This window comes from Mytilus californianus, unplaced genomic scaffold (genome assembly GCF_021869535.1).
Source record: "Mytilus californianus isolate M0D057914Y unplaced genomic scaffold, xbMytCali1.0.p SCAF_1, whole genome shotgun sequence".
In the NCBI taxonomy this organism is placed as follows: Eukaryota; Metazoa; Mollusca; class Bivalvia; order Mytilida; family Mytilidae; genus Mytilus; species Mytilus californianus.
The window spans coordinates 121220304-121241534 of NW_026262581.1; the positions used below are offsets into that span (position 1 = coordinate 121220304).

Genomic DNA, 21231 nt, shown 5'->3' on the forward strand with positions numbered 1-21231 from the left:
GTGAATCGTGGCTGGAAATTCAACCTTTATTAAAAACATATATTTAATCAGATATCGTATAAGAAATGTCCCAATTTAGCCGCTTTCAGACGAATTCGTCCCAATTATTAAGTTCTCAATCCGATTCGTATCTTTTGCGTGGTAAAAAAACGACCGATTTGTCCCGACAGCGTCCAGATTCTCCCGAATGCGACCCAACAGGGATCAGACAGTGGCCAGAGAGTGAATCGACAAAGGTTCGCATTCGGCAAGATCTGAACGCAATCTGGACTAAATCGGCAACAAACGGCCATGAAAAATTTATCCAGATCATGGCCGTGGGGGACACCGCCTAGACACCATCCAATTTGTTTGACTTTGTCTAATGACCTTAATTCTATTCTTTAAATTTTTTGCTGCATATCAATCGATTTTGTTAATATTTCTGACATGAAAATCTCTGCATTAGCAGTTTATATATACAGAGAATTGGCTCATTCAAGTGACGTATACAGTCAAAAGAAAAATAAATTGTGGTTGATACGCGAGGAATTTATTCCATAGCAACATTTCAACCCAATTTTACCTAAAAAATCATATAGCCTGCTGGCTCATGGCTTGTTATTTAAAGTGGGAAATGATAATATATTAGATAATTCTGTTTTATTTCTATTTTATTTTTATCATGTTTACTAAGTTCCAGAACGTTTTCTTGTCAAATTATTCGATTTTTGGTCTACCGGGGGTACTGCTATCATGCTAAAAAGTGTATAACAATATGACGAAAAACGTCTTTCCGGTTTTCGTTTTTTCGGCATTTTTTTATAAACATCATAAAAAAACGAAGAAAATATGATAAGGCCACGTTTTTGCCCCTCCCCCCCCCCCTCCCTTTTCTCCTTCGAAAATCAAAATGTATATAATTTAGAAAATTGTAGGCTCTAATTAAATGTTCACAGACCATTAGATTATCAATCGTCTGTATTGTTTTATTTTTAGTTACATTAGTGCTTCAAACTCCTTTTATTTTGAGCAAAACTGCAAAAAGTTACTAAATAAGCCTCAGTCTGAAAACTTAATATTTAGATATAAGCAATAGCTTTACCCAAAAAGATATTTTGTTACTAGACGTATTTTACATAGATGGAAATGTGTGTAAATATCTTTTTTGTATAAAGCTGTTGCTCATATCTATTTTGACCGAAAACTGTGTATTAAATGGCTATTTTATATATGTTGCGACATCAAATTGCTCTCCCTGCATTTAAAGTCATTCCTGGGGCAAAATAATTGCTCTCAACATCATACCTGTTCAATTGTTTCTGAATACGCCAAAAGATGCATACAATTTCCAGCGAATTTGTATATATGGTTACAGAAAATTTAAGTATAATAAAAATGCACCAATTTCCTAAGTGAGCTCTTACTTCTATCAGTAGCTTCCTCTCAAATTCGTGTAAAACATTTAAGAGTTCAATATTTCAGTGTGCTGGGGAGGTAATGTTTGACCACTATGTTTTCCACTCTAAGGGAGTCGCAAGCACAGTTTCTTCGGAAATCTACAAATTTAACGTACTTTTAATACATTATAGTTATAGTGAAACGTATACACGTTGTTTATTGAATTAAAGGGATAGTATCATGTTCTGTAGGGGTATTTGCGAAAAAAATATCAGTAGAGAGACAGAAAATTTCCTGAGCCGCTAGGCGAATGAAATCATCTTCTTAGGATTACTAGTATTTTTTGCACATACCCTTCCTAAACATGATATATCTGTTTAAGTACACATCAAAAATGTAATCCACATTTTTTTTCGCTTCAAGACGTTTGCAAAAGAACAAAAAACAGCATTTAATAAAAAAGCGCACAAATGATCATGTGTCTACGTGATGGGTAAAAAAGGTACATTCGTTTTGGCAAAAGGTAAAAAGGCATATCTTTGTGTAAATACTCCGGCGATAGTTATATAAAAAAACATACATGAAAAATACACTAGCGATCAACCAATCAAAATCCCGGATACTTGTATAAGGTGTTATTATGTTATATTGCAATTTTTTTTTGGCAGGAATCTGCTCATGTTATGAAGGTTATGTTGAAGATGATTGTTCAAAACAAACGTCAACGCCACCTTTAAACATACTATTACCTTCTAATGGTTTATGTGGCACACGTTTTCGTGGCTGTTCAAGGACAAACATATTCGGGACGTTCCCATCAACCAATGTATGGTGTAAACGAAGGCACTTTCAGGTAATTTTAAACAAAACCATTTGATAAGCTATTTGTTCATTGTTAGTTTTGGTTTCAAAATATGGATGGGAGTTTGTCCATATTTTTTCATGGTTACTCTATCCAATTTCTAACTACCCCGGCAAAAAATGACTTGTAGATATATTGAGCCACATTCAGGGTGGGATCACTGTTATTATCGTTTTTCCTTGCATTTTCACTTATTATCCAATTAATCTGAAATTAGTGTGGAAAATATTACATCTCACAGCCAGAAATAGTGATATGTCCATTTCATGTTCTACAATTTCATTCATATAACTAAAAAATAAACAGCAATCCTACTTTTAGCTGTCGTATGGTGGTTTGTAACCATATTGAAAAATTGTAACCATATTGAAAAGAAATATTTATGAGTCAAACGAAATTTTTCTTTGCCGGGACAGTTTGGACAAATTGTATGTGCCAAACAGGAAAAAAGAACATTTATTAAATTAATCTTTTAAAACACGTTACGAATAGCACAAGGCATAATTTTGTATGTTTAAAATTATAGGTTATATTATAGAAATAGGTTTTATGAGACAATATTATCTATTTGAGGTACATAAGTGATATTTCTTTCTGTTGATATATTTGCAATATCTACAAGGGTTAAACATAAGGTTGTACATTGTAGCAGCTTTAGTTGCAATTGAAATCAAAACACAACAGTTATTATTTCAATACTTTTTCTGGAAGATGTAGACCTATGTACTCATTTTTTTAGATACTGAACAATACACATGAATATACGTCAGATGCAGAGATTGTTAAAGCAGACTACAGGAATGCTTTCATGGTATCAGTGGATCTTCAATCATCTCGACGAAAACGCTCCATATCAAAAGCAGTGGTAGCAGAAGGATATGAACTCAGTTTGTCAAATGATGGAAATCAATTTGGAGATTCTGTCAATATAATAATATATGACGACGAGTGCTATTCTTGTAATGCATCATCCATCATATGCATAGTTCTAGTAAGTTTATATATAGAAATATGGAAATGATTTTCAATCAATCGAAACATTTATATTTGGTTATATAATGAATAAGATTGAGAATGGAAATGGGGAATATGTCAAAGAGACAACAACCCGACCAAAGAGCAGAAAAAAGCCGAAGGCCACCAATGGGTCTTCAACACAGCGAGAAAATCCCGCACCCGGAGGCGGGCTTCAGCTGGCCCATAAATAAAAATGTGTACTAGTTCAGTGAAAATGGACGTCATACTAAACTCCAAAACATATAAATGAACTAAAATTTAAAAAAACATACAAGACTAACAAAGACCAGAGGCTCCTGACTTGGGACAGTTTGTCAAGAAAATAGATATATAATTAATCTCCAAAGGCTAACTGCAATCTTGTTACAGATTAATACTTGGTCTTTTCTATATCGGATATGTTCTGATATTGGACGAGTGATAATAACTGGGCAGATATGGAAAATGCAATAAGTCAATATGAATATTATTTACCTCTAGTGTGCTAATTCACCGAGTTGACCCATATCAGCCCAACTACGTGAAGCCAGCCCGGGCTTTTATGAGGTTACCATCATCAGTGTGTTCGAACAGCACTTGAAAACGTTTAGTTTATTCTGTTTTGAATAAACTCTATACATCTTATTACATATGCAGAAGTGGCTATTTCCTAGTTTATGAATAACGTAAGTAAAAATTGGACAGAAAGTATATTTGAATAAAATTTTAAAGGGACTGTCATATTTACAAGGTTATATTTTTCTTGTTGAGAATTTGGTATTAAAGAAAATGTTGCTTAATGTTGAATTTTTTTAAGGATACTTGTCCTGAAGTGACGTGGCCAAATACAGAATCTTCAAGTGAACATACCACTCCCAGTAGAGGTATTTCCACAAAACTGACCACATCAATAGCAGAAACAACGTCTAATACTGCTTTGAGATCATCTGAAATGTCGAATTCAGGAGAAATAACACCAACTGATACACCTAGCGTATCTACAACATCTACCCCAGAATTATCTTCGAGAGAGGGAGCATCCGAATTGACATTGACGACAATGGTAGAACATGTAACTACAACATTAAAGCCATTGACAGAAGTAGACACAATTCTTACTAGTGAAGAAATTCCCAAGGACAAATTTACATCACCTTTTGAAACCACGCATAAAAAGTATGATACAACTACTGTATTTAAACCAACAACAAATGAAACAGAAAGGGCTACCTGGCAATCGACAACTCTATACAACAAAGAAGGACAGGAAACAACAAGCATCACTGAAATTTCAACAAAACCAAAAACGACAAAAACTACAGAAAAACAGACCGAACCACCATCAACTACAAGCTTCAAATTGAAAACTACAGATAAAACAAGAACAGACACAATACCTGACACTTTTGAACCAATAACTACAAATAGTTCCATATCAACTGAAGAAAGTACAACACCATTAACAACATCTACTAGTATCGAATTGACAAGTACAGAAAATGCTATCAATCAAAAGCTAACAACCGATTATTCAGAAAAAACAACAAACGGGAAGAAAACGACAAATTTTAAACTAACGACTACAGATAAAACAAAAGAACAAAAGGCAACCACCACAACTGATCCGACAACTTTACAAAGTACAACAGAGCAGCAAAGGAAGAACGACATTGATTCATCGACAACTCAAGACAAAACCACAACACTGAAAAAATTTCCAGATTTCGAAACGACAGCTACTGAACATTCTATAAAACAAAATTTATCTACAGATCTTAAACCGACTAATTTAGTTAGCACAAACCATGACGTAATAACGACTATTTTTAAATTACCAACAATAAATCAAACCTCATCGCAAATTATAACCAACCCCGCTGAACCGACAACCATGGAAAATGCACTATTACAAAAAGAAACCACCACCACAGAACCGATATCTATCCTTAATGCAACGACACACATATCGACTTTAAACACTGAACCAAAAACAACAAAGGAAATAAAAAAAACCACAACATCCATCATCGTTCCAATAACCAAGCTAGGTGCAACAGAACAAGTATCAACCACCACAAGTGAACCGACAACAACGCTAAGTTCAAAAGAACAAGAAACAACCAATGCCTTCGATGAACTGACAGCCAGACAAAGTACAAAAGAAGAAACAAGAATTTCATCCACTGAATCGCCAACCAAGCCAAGTTCAACAGAACAATATACATCCGTTACCAACACTGAACCGATAAACATGCTTAGCACAACAGAACAAAAAACAACAATAGCCACTACAAAACGGTCAACCACGCTAAGTTCAACAGAAAAAAACACAGCAATTACCAACACTGAACCGACAAACATGCTAAGCACAACAGAACAAGACGCATCCATCATTACCAATCAGCAGACAACCGAGCTAAGATCATCAGAACAAGAAACAACCATTAATACCGATCAACCGTCAACCAAACTAAGTGTAACAGAACTAGAAACAACCATTTTTACCAATCAACCGACAACCAATCTAATTGTAACAGAACAACACACAGCCATAACTAATACTGAACCGACAACCATGCAAAGCTCAACAGAACAAGACACAACCATTACCACAACTCAGCCGACAACAACGCTAAGCTCAACAGAACAAGAAACAACCACTAATACCAATCAAACGGCAACCAAGCTAAGTACAACAGAACAAGACACAACCATTAATACCAATCAACCGACAACAACGCTAAGTACAACAGAACAAGAAACAACCATTATCACCACCCAGCCGACAACGGCGCTAAGTGCAACAGAACAAGACACAATCATTACCACCACTCAGCCAACAACAACAATAAGTGCAACAGAACAACAGAACAAGAAAAAACCATTGTCATAAATGAACCAACAACCATGCTGGTATCAAAAGAACAAGAAAATTCCATTGCAACCAGTGAACCAACAACAAGGCAAAGTACAACAGAACAAGAAACAACAATAACAACTACCCATCCGACAACAAGTGCAGGTGCAACAGAACAAGAAACAAATGTGAGAAGTACACCCGAGCAAAAAATGACATTCCAAGTGGAACAGAGCAGGAAACAACTACCCTGACTAGTTCTGCAACGGAGAAAACAAAAACACATCTGACTAAGTTTTCAGTAGAACCTGATTCTTCAACAAAATTATCAAATAATCAAGTTGCAACACAACAACAAGAAAGAATGACTTCTCAATCACCAAGTGTAGTTGAAATAACCACAAAGGATGCTACATCTGAGGTAACAACAAACTGGAACGTAAAATCATCAGAATCTCAAGCTCCAGCGAAACCTTCGATTTCTGGTAGGTTTTAATGTTATTGATAAGGTTATCAATTTAAAATTAATCACGCAAAGTGGTAATAACCTTACACCATATTACCGGCTATCGGTACGACAGATATAAAAGGATGTATGTTCCTGATTGCTGTTACAAACAATTGTTTGACTATCGTGTACAGCAGATGTGTGTTTCCTATTGCATCCGTCAAACCTGTTGTTGTAAATAAGGTGTGTACTTGCGTCTTGATAACAAATAGAGGTGGAATAATGTAACTGCTGCAGTATAAGTCATGGATCTCAATATTACTTTTACAATTCAGCGCTTATAATGTACTTCAGGCCTTTTGTCAACTAAAAACTATTGTCTGATTGGTTTTCAGGGGTAATTTTCAAAAGTTCAATCGGGGAAGGACAGACTGAAATATTCCATAGCTTGAAGATGTAACAACCCTAGATAACACACACACAAAATGATTTTTTTTAAGGTATGCACAAAAAAGATCAACAAGTAAAGTCTGTCGTCAAGGGCTTTTAGTAAACATTTCAGTGGGATGTTATTCAACCTTTTTACCGACCTTTTTTTAATTACATTTTATGAATAAAATGATTAATACGCCGAAATTTTAGTTTGAAAATTAGTGAATGAAAATTTAAAAAAATACAAATAAGAAAAACTACTAAAAAAATAAAATCACAAAAATACTGAACTCCAAGGAAAATTCAAAAAGGAAAGTACCCAATCAAATGGCAAAATAAAAAAAAACCAAACACATCAAACGAATGGATAACAACTGTCATATTCCTGACTTGGTCTACATAAGAAAATGGTGGATTGAACCTGGTTTTATAGCTAGCTAAACCTCTCACTTGTATGACAGTCGCATCATATTCCATTATATTGACAACGATGCGTGAACAAAACAAACAGACACAATAGGTAAAAATGTCAAAAATAGGGGTACAGCAGTCAACATTGTGTTATCATCTTAATCACTATAAAAACAAACAAATGTAACGAAGAAGCACAAAAAGGCATACATCAAATTTAAAATCCTCATTTTGCTTATATTGTACGATTTTATTTATCTATGTGAAATCCACCCATAAAGGATGGAAGGTTTTAAGTACTGGCGTAAAATCGACTTAACAGTAAAAGTAATATCAATAAAGATAAATAAAAGAATACTATAACACGTTATTAAGATGATAAATAACGTCAGTTCTCAAAATCTATACTTCAAGACCATCGTGTATAATTTGTGAAGTTGATACGGAATTATTTATCAACAAGTTCTTGGTACCTTCCGATGAACTTTTTTAGAAAAAGGACGGGACGTTCTTTGACATACCCCTGGTTAATCAACTTTCTGCTCAGACACTGGTGACGTTTTACAAAGTCTGAGTAGGAGCTGCAAGCTCTTGAATACCGAATAAGTTGGGAAATGTATATCCCATATGCAGGTGAAGTTGGTATATTTCTACTAAAGTTGTGGAAATTGATAATTTCAAAATTAAAATCGTCTCGTTTGTCATAGATTTTGTACAGAGATGACTGTGTATGTCAAATGTATAAGTCTAAAAATGAGGCGGAGGAAGCCGTGTCTGTTGTTTCTTTAATTTCTAGTTCTGGTGGATATATTAATGGAACCCAATCAGAAAAGTACGGATTGTTAATGGAAAGAACATCATCAATATATCTGAAAGTGAAATTAAATAACTTGGCTTCTTTGATCTTCTTGTTTTTGACAAGTGTCTGAAGGAACTCCGATTCATATGAAAATAAGGAGAGGTCGGCAAGGAGAGGCGCACAGTTCGTTCCCATAGAAATGACGACAATTTGTTGAAAAAGTCTACCTCCAAATTCAACAAATATGTTGTCAATAAGAAACTCCAGCATACTGATCACTTGTTCCTCTGTGTAGCATGTTTTACCCTTTTGTTCACTATTAACAAAATATGCCTCATGGTATCCCAAAGAAATAAATTTATAGCGTATGCTACCTTTTTTATGATGAAAAGCATTGTGGACTATTTCTTTTAGACAGTTTTTCAATTTCACATGGGGAATGGTAGTATACATCAGTTTAATTGTGGTCTGGAGCTGGCATGTCAGTAACTGCTAGTAGTCTGTTGTTATTTATGTATTATTGTCATTTTGTTTATTTTCTTTTGTTTCCTATTCTGACATCGATCTCGGACTTCTCTTAAACTGAGTTTTACTGTGCGTACTGTTGTGCGTTTGTTTTTTCTACATTGGCTAGAGGTATAGGGGGAGGGTTGAGATCTCAAAAAACATGTTTAACCCCGCCGCATTTTTGCGCCTGTCCCAAGTCAGGAGCCTCTGGCCTTTGTTAGTCTTGTATCATTTTTAATTTTAGTTTCTTGTGTATAATTTGGAGTTTAGCATGACGTCCATTATCACTGAACTAGTATACATATTTGTTTAGGGGCCAGCTGAAGGACGCCTCCGGGTGCGGGAGTTTCTCGCTGCATTGGTGGCCTTCGGCTGTTGTCTGCTCTATGGTCGGGTTGTTGTCTCTTTGACTCATTCCCCATTTCCATTCTCAATTTTATGGTTGAAAAATCAAAAGTTTTGATAGAACTAATTTCAGAAAAAGACCGAGATTTAAAATTATCCAGAAGTTCTAACATGTGTTATAGCACGAAGCTCTTTTTGTTATTCAAACACACCTACTCTGTTGTGATGACTCATCAGAAAGGTATTTCACTTGACCCATATATTTCCTTTTTTTATTAGCACTGTGAATTTTTAATGTTATTATATCAACATGAAGCCTAAATATATAAAAATAATAGAATCTGAAGCGAGATGATGAATCAAATATTTTTTGCTTTATACGTTTTCTAGACATAATAGTCAACTCAAACACGCCTGAAGGAAGAAATGTGTAATCGACTTTCTCTTTTCGATAAAACTATTGTCAATTTTGAGGATGTTTTCCCAAAAAAAAAACTGCTATAGGAGGCAGTTGGTGACTCCTTCTGTTGGCCTGTGTATTAAGATATTTTTAAAGAGCTACAATATCAAAACAGCAAAAGTACAGAATAAAAGTGACGTGCCATTTTGTACATGTCCCAAAGGGAAACGTTGTTTAAAGCAATACTGTTTATTGTTTCATTGCATTTATTAGAAAATGGGGAATTTGCGGCGAATAAAGCCATGATTTTTGAAGAAAATACACAGACTTCATTTACAGAGGTTTTCGTTTTTAAATTATAAACATAGACAACTCACTTGTTTGTCCATGATGTGCTGGCGTTTATTGTTTATAAAAAGTCCTTGACAACCTTTACAATGCAAAAAACCTTGTGTTGAGTCACTAAAGTCGAGCGTACCGTAGAAGGTGCACTTGAATAAGTATATACCTGTTTTAGGGAAATCATTGCTAGCACTGCATGCAATAACCCTCTTTCTATTAAGAACCGAATATTCAAATATAATGTCATTGTTAATTGCTTGGTTAAAAAAAATGGCTTCTCATCAAACTCAGTTTTCATTTTGACAGTTTAAACATAATTATTATTAAGCATTAATATTATATATTGAACTATTCCGACTCTTTATTAAAGTTATTGCACTTTAATGATGATGTTTACCAATTTTTTTGCGTCATTGCCAAATATCTTAAAAACTATAATAGAATTTTTAAAATCAAAAATAATCAGCACGACAGGATCTACAAATGAGTCAACATGGCCGAAATATTCAGTCGACTACTTACTAGAGTTATTGCCCTTAAGTGACGATTTTTACCAATTTTTTTTCCGTTTTTGTCTTCTAACTTAAAAACTATAATAGATAGATGGAAACATTAAATAGCAAAAATGATCAAGACAAGATCTACAAATAAATCAATCATAACCGAAATCAATAGTCGACTCTTTATTGAAGTTATTGCCCTTTAATGATAATTTTTAACACTTTCTTGCGTATTTTGCCTTTTATCTTGAAACTATAATAGATAAATAGTAACTTTAGATAGCATTAATGATCAGCAAAACAAGATCTACAAATGTGCTGTAATGGCTGAAATCTTCAGTCAACTTGTTATTTGAGTCGTTGCCCTTAAATAATAATTTTTAACATTTTTATGCAGTTTTTGCTTATCATCTTGAAAACTATAAAAAAAAAAATAGAAAGTTCAAAATGAAAAGTTGTCAGGATAACACATACAAATATGTCAGCATGACTGAAATTGCCAGTTAACTCTTTATAGAGTTATTCCGCTTTAGTGATTTTTGCTAAAAACTGGCCATTGTTGAAAATGCAGGTTGGCGACACAGGCTCTTTATGACCTCTTGTTTGAATATGCCACGGAGTTTAATATGCTATTCACATAAATAAGAAAACTTCCAATTAGAGGCCGCAAGAATTGTAACAGGTCTTCAAATTTTCACTAAAACTAAAACCTTGTACTCTGAGGTTGACTAGGTATCTATTAGAAAATAAAGCTCAAAATATACTAAAATTTGTTCATAATTATTTGAAAGAAAATAAATTAAAAATGTTCAGATGGAAACTCTTACATTTTATTCTTCCAAACAAAGTTTTATTAAAACAATGGAAAATATGCCAAAACTCAGACTGTAATCACTGTAATATTACAGAAGATTATGAACACTTTTTTATTACATGCCACTTTCTTGATAAATTTTGGAAAGAAATATTTAATCTGTTAGAAAAAGTTAAACTTGGAAAACACATTTTAACACTAAAAAATTTGATTTGGGGTTACAAAATAAGTGATATAGAATACTATGATATTAATTTTTTTCTTACAGTGATTATGTTTTCAATTCACAAAATACACTATCTGTCAGAGTTTAGAACAAAGAATATTAATGTATTTTCTGTTTTTAAAACTGAGCTTAGAAATAGGCTCATTCTACAAAACAATTTTTTAACCATGAAAGAAAAGGTATATTAGAAAAAATATTTAGATGTATTTGAATTGTATGATTGATAACATGGTTAGTAATGTTATCTTTGTGTAATAATTAATTTATTATCTAATTTTGTATTTATATATCGCCTTGTTTATGATGTTGGCAATGTGTTTTCGTAGAGTTTTATCTATGACGTCATTAAAAGTACAGGTTCGCGGAATTACGTCGTTCGCTCCAAGTTAACAAAAAGATGGGTTTTACCCTAAGTAGGAGTTGCAGTATATATTTTATTTGTACTCGGCTCAAAACAGGATAGAAATGCTCGGTAGAGTCTCGCTTTCCAACTGTTTCTAAGCCTTATACAAATAAAATTTAAATTTTCGAGACAGTGTATAGTTGTTCTATATTTCCCTCCACAATACGCGAGTGGAATAAGCTTGATTAAACAAAAAAATTCGCAGCGTCGACTTTAAATTAAATTTAAGAAAGAATTGAAAACCGATAGTTGTTTAAGTAAAGTTGAAACGTTTTATTTGTACGGTTTGAGGAAATTGATTATTATTTTAACTCAATTGCGGTTTTCCGCTTCAGTCTTAAACTTTTACCTTTTTCGAGTTTATATTATACTTGATCCTTCTTGTTCAGATATTGAGGATGTTCACCATTTCTTTTTCGTTTGTCCAAAATACACTTCGTGTATAGAACCTTTACTAAATAATCTTAATTGGCTTTCCGAAAACTTTGTTTTAGATAAAAAAACTGTTAATTTGCAGAAACTTGGAATTTTCGAATGAACAAAATAGTCCGATTTTTCAAACATGTTCAAAATTTCATCAAAAGGTCAATCATATTTCTTGTACCTTCATAAAACGTTATTGATACTGACACGGACCATCATCATCATCATCATCATCATCGACATCATCATCAACACCCATGTCATCATCACAGAATTATATGACTTCTCATTTTTTGCTTCTTCTTTTGACCTTTAGATCTATTACGAATTGTTTTTCTGAATATTCACGACATATTCGTCATTCTATGTTAAACATTCAACAATCGATCAATTTTAAATTAAAAAAAAATGTAAAGATAACGTTTTACTTCAAGAGAGAAATTATATTTTGCTACCACGGTGGAACAATCCGTCATACGTGACATACGTGTCAGAGAAGTTCTACAATTCAAATGAAAAACGCTATAATTGGAATACAGTATTGACTCCCAGTGTCAAACTGAAATAATGTCTACATAAATCATTTAACCATTAAAAGAAAAAACAAAATCGATGAATGAGGTTTGAAAATGAAAAAAAGAGAGTATTATGGCCAGTATGATTTGGAAAAGAGTAAAACTGACGCAAATTCTTTTTTCTTTAGTTGCTTCAAATATATATAAATGCTGGTGGAGGTAAATTGACATACCATATCAAAGTTACTTAGTGAAAATCAACTTCCCCTGGTGTGTTTATTGTTTACTAGAAGACTTTTTTCGTCAATCGCTTTTTCCTGGATTTATGACTTTATACCGGAAATGGTATTACGTTTTAAAATAATCTGAAGTAGATCACAAAATAATGAAAAAAAAAATAACTTAAAGTAGTTAGTTCCTGTGCATGATTTTTAGAATCGCTGCTTTTATTTGAATGTGTGTTAAAATATTGAATTACATTTACAGATAGAGACGAGGCTGTTTCTTATGTAGGACCAATAGTTATGGGATGCTCAGTAGTTATCTTTCTTCTGATATCTATCATAGTGTTTGTTTACTGGAAGATAAAGACAACAAAATCGCAGAAAGGGTAAAAACATTAATGGTACATACAATACATTGGAGTATATAGACACGTCCAAAAAGTTCGGCATGGGAAAGAGAGAACAGAGTAGCCAATTAACTATTGAAAAATAATCAAATTTACTAAAACAAATGAATAATTATATGAATATCATTGGTACATGTAATGTAGTTAAATTTAAGAGTAGAGAAAAGTGAAAAAATAAGACAAATGATTCAAATGGCTTTCGTTCACATTTGTTGTTTTATTCATATAAAGGTATATATAAATAAATGATAAACATCGATTTACTTTTAATTTTTATCAGGAATACAGACGAAATGGACAGCGTGGATTCTTCCTATCAAGTAAAAAGGTGGAGCATCTATACTGGACAGCCTGGATCATTTTTAAAGAATACTCCGGAAAATTCATGGAATTTTCGACGCGCAGTTAGACTTAATACCAGTGAGAGAGAGGACGTTTTCAGTCAAATAAAGCAAGAGTCCTGGACAACAGCCTAACTGGATATTGTACAAGTGTGGCATTTGATTATTACATTTATTATCATATATATTGTAATATTATTTTGAAGAGTCACTGAGGGCGGCTCACATTCTTTGTTGTTAATAATGCAAAAATCATTCCCATAGTTTATCAATAGATTGCCATGGTCTTTCGTTTTTACTTATTCGACAATGCATCAAATTTGAAAAAGACGACTACGCTAGATAAGAGATCTTCACATCCCTCCTCTTCAGTTTCATCGTCACTTCATGTCGCTCAGTCTCTATTTTTATAGTGTTTTAATGATTGCTCTTGTTTCCTTCGAGACAAAGAAAGGAATGTGCTACTTCTTTGTGTTTTGGTAAACAAATCTGTGCCTCAGTAAAATAACATATTTCTGTGTGTTTTGTAACCTTTGCGCTAGAATGTCAAAACCCATGTTCATCTGTTAACAAAGTATACGTTACGTCATCTTATTATTTTTTTAATATGGTTGAAAAATTTCACTTTTGAATGTCAATATCCTTTCATTCTGTATAACACTTCTCATCTGCATGAAGACATTTTTTTAAACAAATCTAAAATTCCAGTATACAGGAATTGGAAACTAATTTTTCACCGACTGATAAATCATTGAGAAACTTTCTTTTAAAATGGCGTCAAAAATGTAGGGAAAACACATATTTTCTGGGACGTAAGGATAATTTGCATGTTATTGTCTTGTATATAAAATAAATATGACAGGGTTAAAATTTCCCAGAAATTTAAGATATACGGATAAAATCTACCTATCAGACGATTCTACAATTGCATACAAATAACAAATAAGTAAACAGAAATCCTACCTTTTATCTGTCACCGTTCTGGATATTAAATACTATCGATTCGAAGCATGTTTGCCGGGGTAGATTTGACACAGTGTTATGCGCAGACCATTTATTTTTTGTTGAGGGGACGAGGCATTTTTGTTTCACGGAACAAGTTCAATCTTTATTTAAAAAAAAACATTTTTCTCTAACATAGAAGAACAAGATTTTCTTTAAACTCAATGTTGAATTTGTTTTTTTTAATTTTTTATGAGAACAATATTTGTTTACCTCCCTTCTGAAACAAATAATAAATTATGTTTATCAAGAAATTTTATTTCAAACATTTTTTTAATCCTCCCCCTCCCAAACAAAATGATTGGTCGGTACTTAAAACATTTTGTATCTTATTTATTTTTTGTTATATTATTAGCAGCAGTATATTTTTCATTGTATTTTTATTTTTGTAACAGATTTTTTTGTATTATAATAGAAATGATGTGACACTCCCCTTTTTATGCATGTATATTATTACAAAATCTCATAAATTTATTTCATATACTTCTCTATACATATATTCATTAACTAGCATAAAATAAAATTAGAATGGTGGTAGGATGATCTGAAGGATGACCATCATAAGATAACTTCGTTTTACATCCTAGGACAAGTTTTAGCAAAGTCCTAAGGCCAACTTGGGTTTAAGACATGAACATGAAGTCCATAAGAAAATTTCTGTAAAGAAAAGATGGGAACTAGAGAGCATTTCATTTGGTATTGTAAAAATGTCAAGAATTTTCTAAACGAAATTAATTAATGGTTGGTATACTTAGTTTGACAATTTTCTCCGTCAATAACACAAGATATTTTCAAAAAGAATTTTTCATAAGCTTTTAAGAAGATAATTAACGATCTTCGTAATTTAGAAAAAGTTAAATAAAAAAAAAAATATAACAATTCTATAAACTGTGGAACAATTTTAATTATTTGATTTAAAATCTACTATTAATATTTTTGGGAATAACATGACATACTTACTTGAATAACATTCAAAATAAATTTATAAAAAAACCTTCCTATTTAAACGATTAAAGTTTTGTAATCAAAGCCCTGGTTTTCGAAAGTATCGTAAGATATGCCCTTAGACATTGTCTTATGACATATTTTAGGACGTGTACTTAACATAACATTCAAACCGTTGAATGAATTCAATGAAGACTTTTCGCCTTACACGATAATTTTACGGCCGACATGGCTAAAAATAAAACATAGGAGTAAAACATGTCTCTCTCAGAAGAGGCCGAGATAACGGTACATATTTTTAACAACTGTTAGGTGTACGTTATCAATGACAACTATCCATGGTAATTTAATGAAAGGAACTACAACCACATCATGAAAAAAAGGTTTTGTAAATGCAAGTTTTGCCTATTATTCCGAAAACCGCTATAAATAGAGAAAATCTGGCGAGGATCAAAAATGTTCAAAAATGTGGAGTTCTACCTATTGTTCATATAAATTAAAACTGTAAGACGACTTCTTATAGGAGTTATTGCACTTAAATGACGAATTTTACCATTTTTAAAATTGTTTGCCTGTCATCTCGAAAATCATAATAGATAGATGGAAACTTTTAAAAAACAAAAATGATCAGCAAGACAAGATCTTCAAATAAGACAAACATAACCAACATCGTCAGACGACTCCTTGTTAGATTTATTGCTCTTTAATGACGATTTTTACCCAATTTTTTTGCGTTTTTGCCTAATATCTTAAAAATATGATAAATAGAAAGAATCTTTTAAAAGCAAAAATGACCAGCACGACAGAAACTACAAATAAGTCAAAACATAGCCGAAATCTTTAGTTGACTGCTTATTAGTGTTATTGCCCTTTAATAACGATTTTTACCAATGTTTTTCGTATGTGCCTTATATCTAAAAACTATTACAGATAGAAACTTTACAAACAAAAATTATCAAGACAAGATTTACAAATAAGTCAACATAACCGAAATCGTTAGTCGACTCCTTTTTGAAATTATTGCCCTTTAATGACGATTTCCCAATTTTTTCCCATTTTTTGCCATAGATAGAAACTTTAAAAAGCACAAATTATCAGCAAAACAAGATCTACAAATGTGCCATAATGGCCGAAATCTTTAGTCAACTTTTTATTTGAGTTATTGCCCTCAAATGATAATTTTTAACATTTTTATGCATTTTGTGCCTATTATCTTGAAACTAAAAAAGATAAATAGAAACTTTAAAAAGGAAAAATTATCAACAGGATAAGATCTACAAACATGAAATTGTCAGTGAACTCTTAATAGAGTTATTCCCCTTTTATGATGATTTTTTACTAAAAGGTTATGAAGATGTAGGTGAGCGACACATGCTCTTTAAAGCCTCTAGTTTGTTCATTGTTGTTTCGTAAAGGTTAGATGTATAATCATTATATAAGGGTTTTTTATAATCAGTATAATGATAGTAATGATATTTTTTAGATTTATTTATCATTTTTTAAAATTAATCATTGATTTACATTCATTGGTTAATTTTTATGAATTTTATCTTAATATATAGTCTTCAATTTTTTATTTTGCTATTTACTTATAGTTCAACATTAAGGATAGCGGTTAGGACATCCTATGTAAGATAATCATAAGAGAACCTTATTTTGTCGGGAACTTGATGACGTATAGCGTTTGACGTCTTTAGCCGAACAGTTTTATCTTTTTACTTTATTCAATTCCTGTGTGCAGGTTCATATTCTGGACGCCAGTCTTTGCTCATTTTAATTGGTAATACGGATAAAAAAAATGAAACTCAGAAATGGAAAAATACTAAATACCAAACTCGTTCAAAGGGTATCTACACGTCTCAATCTTCAAAATTGCTTATCTAAAAATACTACAATCGCTAACATTTTTAATAATAAAAATCGTGGTTACCCTTCTATCGATAAGTGTCATGGCAAAAAATGACTTACATGTCTTCGTCTTTACATCAACAATACGGTAAGGTCCACGTTTAATGGTCGCAATTTTCCTTAAATTTTGAAACTGATATAAATTGAAAAACTAACAGTATTATCTATTTACTCACATGAAATAAACCGGGATGCGGTATTCAGTATGTAGATGAAACAGGATCATATTTATCTAAACGCACGCAAGAACACCTTTATCGTTTTAGAAGACCCCATAAATTTAAAAGTAACATGTTTAGCCCTGCTGCATTTTTGCGCCTGTCCTGAGTCGGGAGCCTCTGGTCTTTGTTGGTCTTGTGTGTTTTTTAGTTTTGGTTCATTTGTGTGTTTCGGAGTTTGGTGTGACGTCCGTTTTCGCTGAGCTGGTGCACATTTCTGTTTGGGGCCAGCTGGGGCCCGCCTCCGGGTGCCGGATTTTCTCGCCGTGTTGGAGCCCCATTGGTGGCCTTGGGCTGTTTTCTGCTCTTTGGTCGGTTTGTTGTCTTTTTGACACATTACCCATTTTCATTCTCAATTTTATTTCATGTGCATGCTTAGACTCTAAGTCCATCCTAAATCATGTCCTAAGATATGTCTAGAACACCTTCGATAAACAGGCCGTAGGGCTCTGCGTTTTTTATACCCAGATTTTCATGGTCATTCATTTGTGGTCCATATTTTTGAACATTCTATTATGTAACATATTTAATCATTCTGTACCCAATAAAGAGTTATAAATCATACATTGTAAAATGTACTTACAAATACAAACAGATTTATACTACCAACCTTAACGGCTGATAAATGTACAGCTTTCTAAGAAAATTAAAATAAAACAAATATATATAAGTATATTTATTTGTGGTTGCTTAACGTCCAGTGGCAAATATTTCATGTAAAATCAAGACGGGAACAAATAAACAATCAATGTCATGAAAATAACTGAAACCATTAGTTGGGTTTTGTGCGAGTTATTGGTTACAAATTATGATTTTCGCAAATTTTGAGATATTAGAATTAAAGAAGCATGTAAAGAGAAAGAAAAAAAATGTGATAACAACAGCAACTGTAGCCTTTGAAAAACAAAGTTTCTGGTGGTAATTTAGGTATATCATGGTCTGTTGCATCTTTTTAGTTTTCTGTATATTTGACAAAACCTTGGACTTAACAGAAGTTCAGTTAAAAAAAATGAGGGTTTATTGTTGCTCTATTTAAAAAAAAAATAATAATATGAATGATTGATTGTTGTTTGCTTAACCGTCAAGTGGCAAATATTTCATTGATATATAAAATTGAGAATGGAAATGGGGAATATGTCAAAGAGACAACAACCCGACCAAAGAGCAGACAACAACCGAATGCCACAAATTTTCGCACCGGGAGGTGGTCCTTAGCCGGCCCCTAAATAAAATTGTGTACTAGTTCAGTGAAAATGGACGTCACACTAAACTCCAAAACATATAAATGAACTAAAATTAAAAAAAACATACAAGACTAACAAAGGTCAGAGGCTCCTGACTTGGGACAGGCGCAAAAATGCGGCGGGGTTAAACATGTTTTGTGAGATCTCAACCATCCCCCTATACCTCTAGCCAATGTAGAATAAAGAAACACATAGCAATACGCACAGTAAAACTCAGTTTAAAAGAAGTCCGAGTCCGATGTCAGAAAAGGTAACAAAAGAAACTAAGCAAAATGACAATGATACATAAATTAACAAAGGACTACCAGCAGTTACTGATATGCCAGCTCCAGACCTCAATTAAACTGATTGAAAGATTACGTCTTCATCATATGAAAATAAAGTACAATCCCTCCCGTTAGGGGTTAAGTATCATACCATCATAAAATATATGAGAAAAACAGTATACCCCTTTTAATTTAACATTAGCCCTTTAGCTGCATCATGAATATGGTTTGAAAAATGTTATTGAAAGTTTAAATTCAGATGGCTTTTGCGGGGGTGAGAAAATTTCTGACAAGTTCAGCAAATCATGAAACCATAAACACCCTCAATATAATAGCTTTCATTACCACATTTACTGTTAAATTCAACCCACATGGATTTGCAGGTTTGCAGGTTTCAAAGTTGTTTGTTTAAAATAGAATCGCTTTCCTTAAAATTGAGAATGGAAATGGGGAATGTGTCAAAGAGACAACAACCCGACCATAGAGCAGACAACAGCCGAAGGCCACCAATGGGTCTTCAATGCAGCGAGAAACTCCCGCACCCGGAGGCGTCCTTCAGCTGGCCCCTAAACAAATATGTATACTAGTTCAGTGATAATGGACGTCATACTAAACTCCAAATTGTACACAAGAAACTAAAATTAAAAATGATACAAGACTAACAAAGGCCAGAGGCTCCTGACTTGGGACAGGCGCAAAAATGCGGCGGGGTTAAACATGTTTTTTGAGATCTCAACCCTCCCCCTATACCTCTAGCCAATGTAAAAAAAAACAAACGTACAACAGTACGCACAATAAAACTCAGTTCAAGAGAAGTCCGAGTCCGATGTCAGAATAGGAAACAAAAGAAAATAAACAAAATGACAATAATACATAAATAACAACAGACTACTAGCAGTTACTGACATGCCAGCTCCAGACCTCAATTAAACTGATTGAAAGATTATGTCTTCATCATATGAATATCAGGCACAATCCCTCCTGTTAGGGGTTTAGTATTATACCATCATAAAATATATGAGAAGAACATAACCCGTGTCATGCCAACAACTGGTTTTAGAATAAATATGTTTAATTCCGATGCAAAGACCCTATAAGTGAATCAATATTAAAGCCAAAATATGCAATCTTTAATGACTTACCTTTATGAAATTGAAATAATGGAATAAATTAACCTTAAATGTAAAAAAAGACAATGGAAATAGGTGTTACTATAATGAAATAGACACTGTTTCTCTGATGATATTAACGGTAACAATTTTAAGCGCATTTCGACGATTAGTGTCTCTTCGGTGATGCTCGAGGCCAACATATTTATAAGTCCAAAACCTAATTTAAACGTTGACGAGCCGATAAAACCAAAACGAACCAAAGGTAAATCCAAACCCGGACAAAGAATCAGAGCTATGCATGAGGGAGATACATACCATAATTTATTCTAAATTTTGTAACGGCAAATTTAAATAAGACAATATCCGTATTTTTATGCCAGTACCAATATGTCCAAATGGAACACTGACTTTCATAAAAATTTGAAAACAGTATTGTTTTCTCTAGCATTTTGTGCCTTATAAAAACTCTGAATTATTCGAAATACTAAGGATTTTCTACCCCAGGAACAGATTATCTCAGCTGTATTTGGCAAAATCTTTCGGATTTTTGAGTCCTCAATGCTCTTCAAGTTCGTCCTTTATTTGGCCTTTTTAACATTTTTGATTTGAGCGTCGCTGGTGAATCTTTTTGTAGACGAATGGCGCCTCCGGCGTACAAAATTTCAATCCTGCTATCTCTGATGAGTTTATTTTAAGCGATATTTTACCCTAATGAAATTACTTGCAGTTTGAAGAATTTACAGTACTATACAAAACTTGTTATACTGGAACACACAGTTCACACTTAATGTCCTAGTATTAGCGAAACTTCCAGATTTTGGGATGGAATTTGATGAGATCAAGAAATTCGGGAATTCGGGAAAACACTATCAAATGCTTTTATAGTCTATAAAACAACAATAAA

The 21231-nt window shown here is 33.0% G+C and overlaps 1 protein-coding gene and 1 long non-coding RNA gene across 3 annotated transcripts in view; both read left to right on the plus strand.

Annotated features, from left to right (window-relative positions):
• The window catches only part of LOC127711615 (von Willebrand factor D and EGF domain-containing protein-like), a 252338-nt gene that overhangs the window by 51615 nt on the left and 179492 nt on the right, over positions 1-21231 (plus strand). The gene's annotated exons all lie outside the window — the stretch shown is intronic.
• On the plus strand, positions 6103-15117 carry LOC127712874 (uncharacterized). Its single transcript, XR_007987340.1, has 3 exons — positions 6103-6580; positions 13147-13270; positions 13572-15117. It is a non-coding gene; the product is annotated as an uncharacterized LOC127712874 (long non-coding RNA).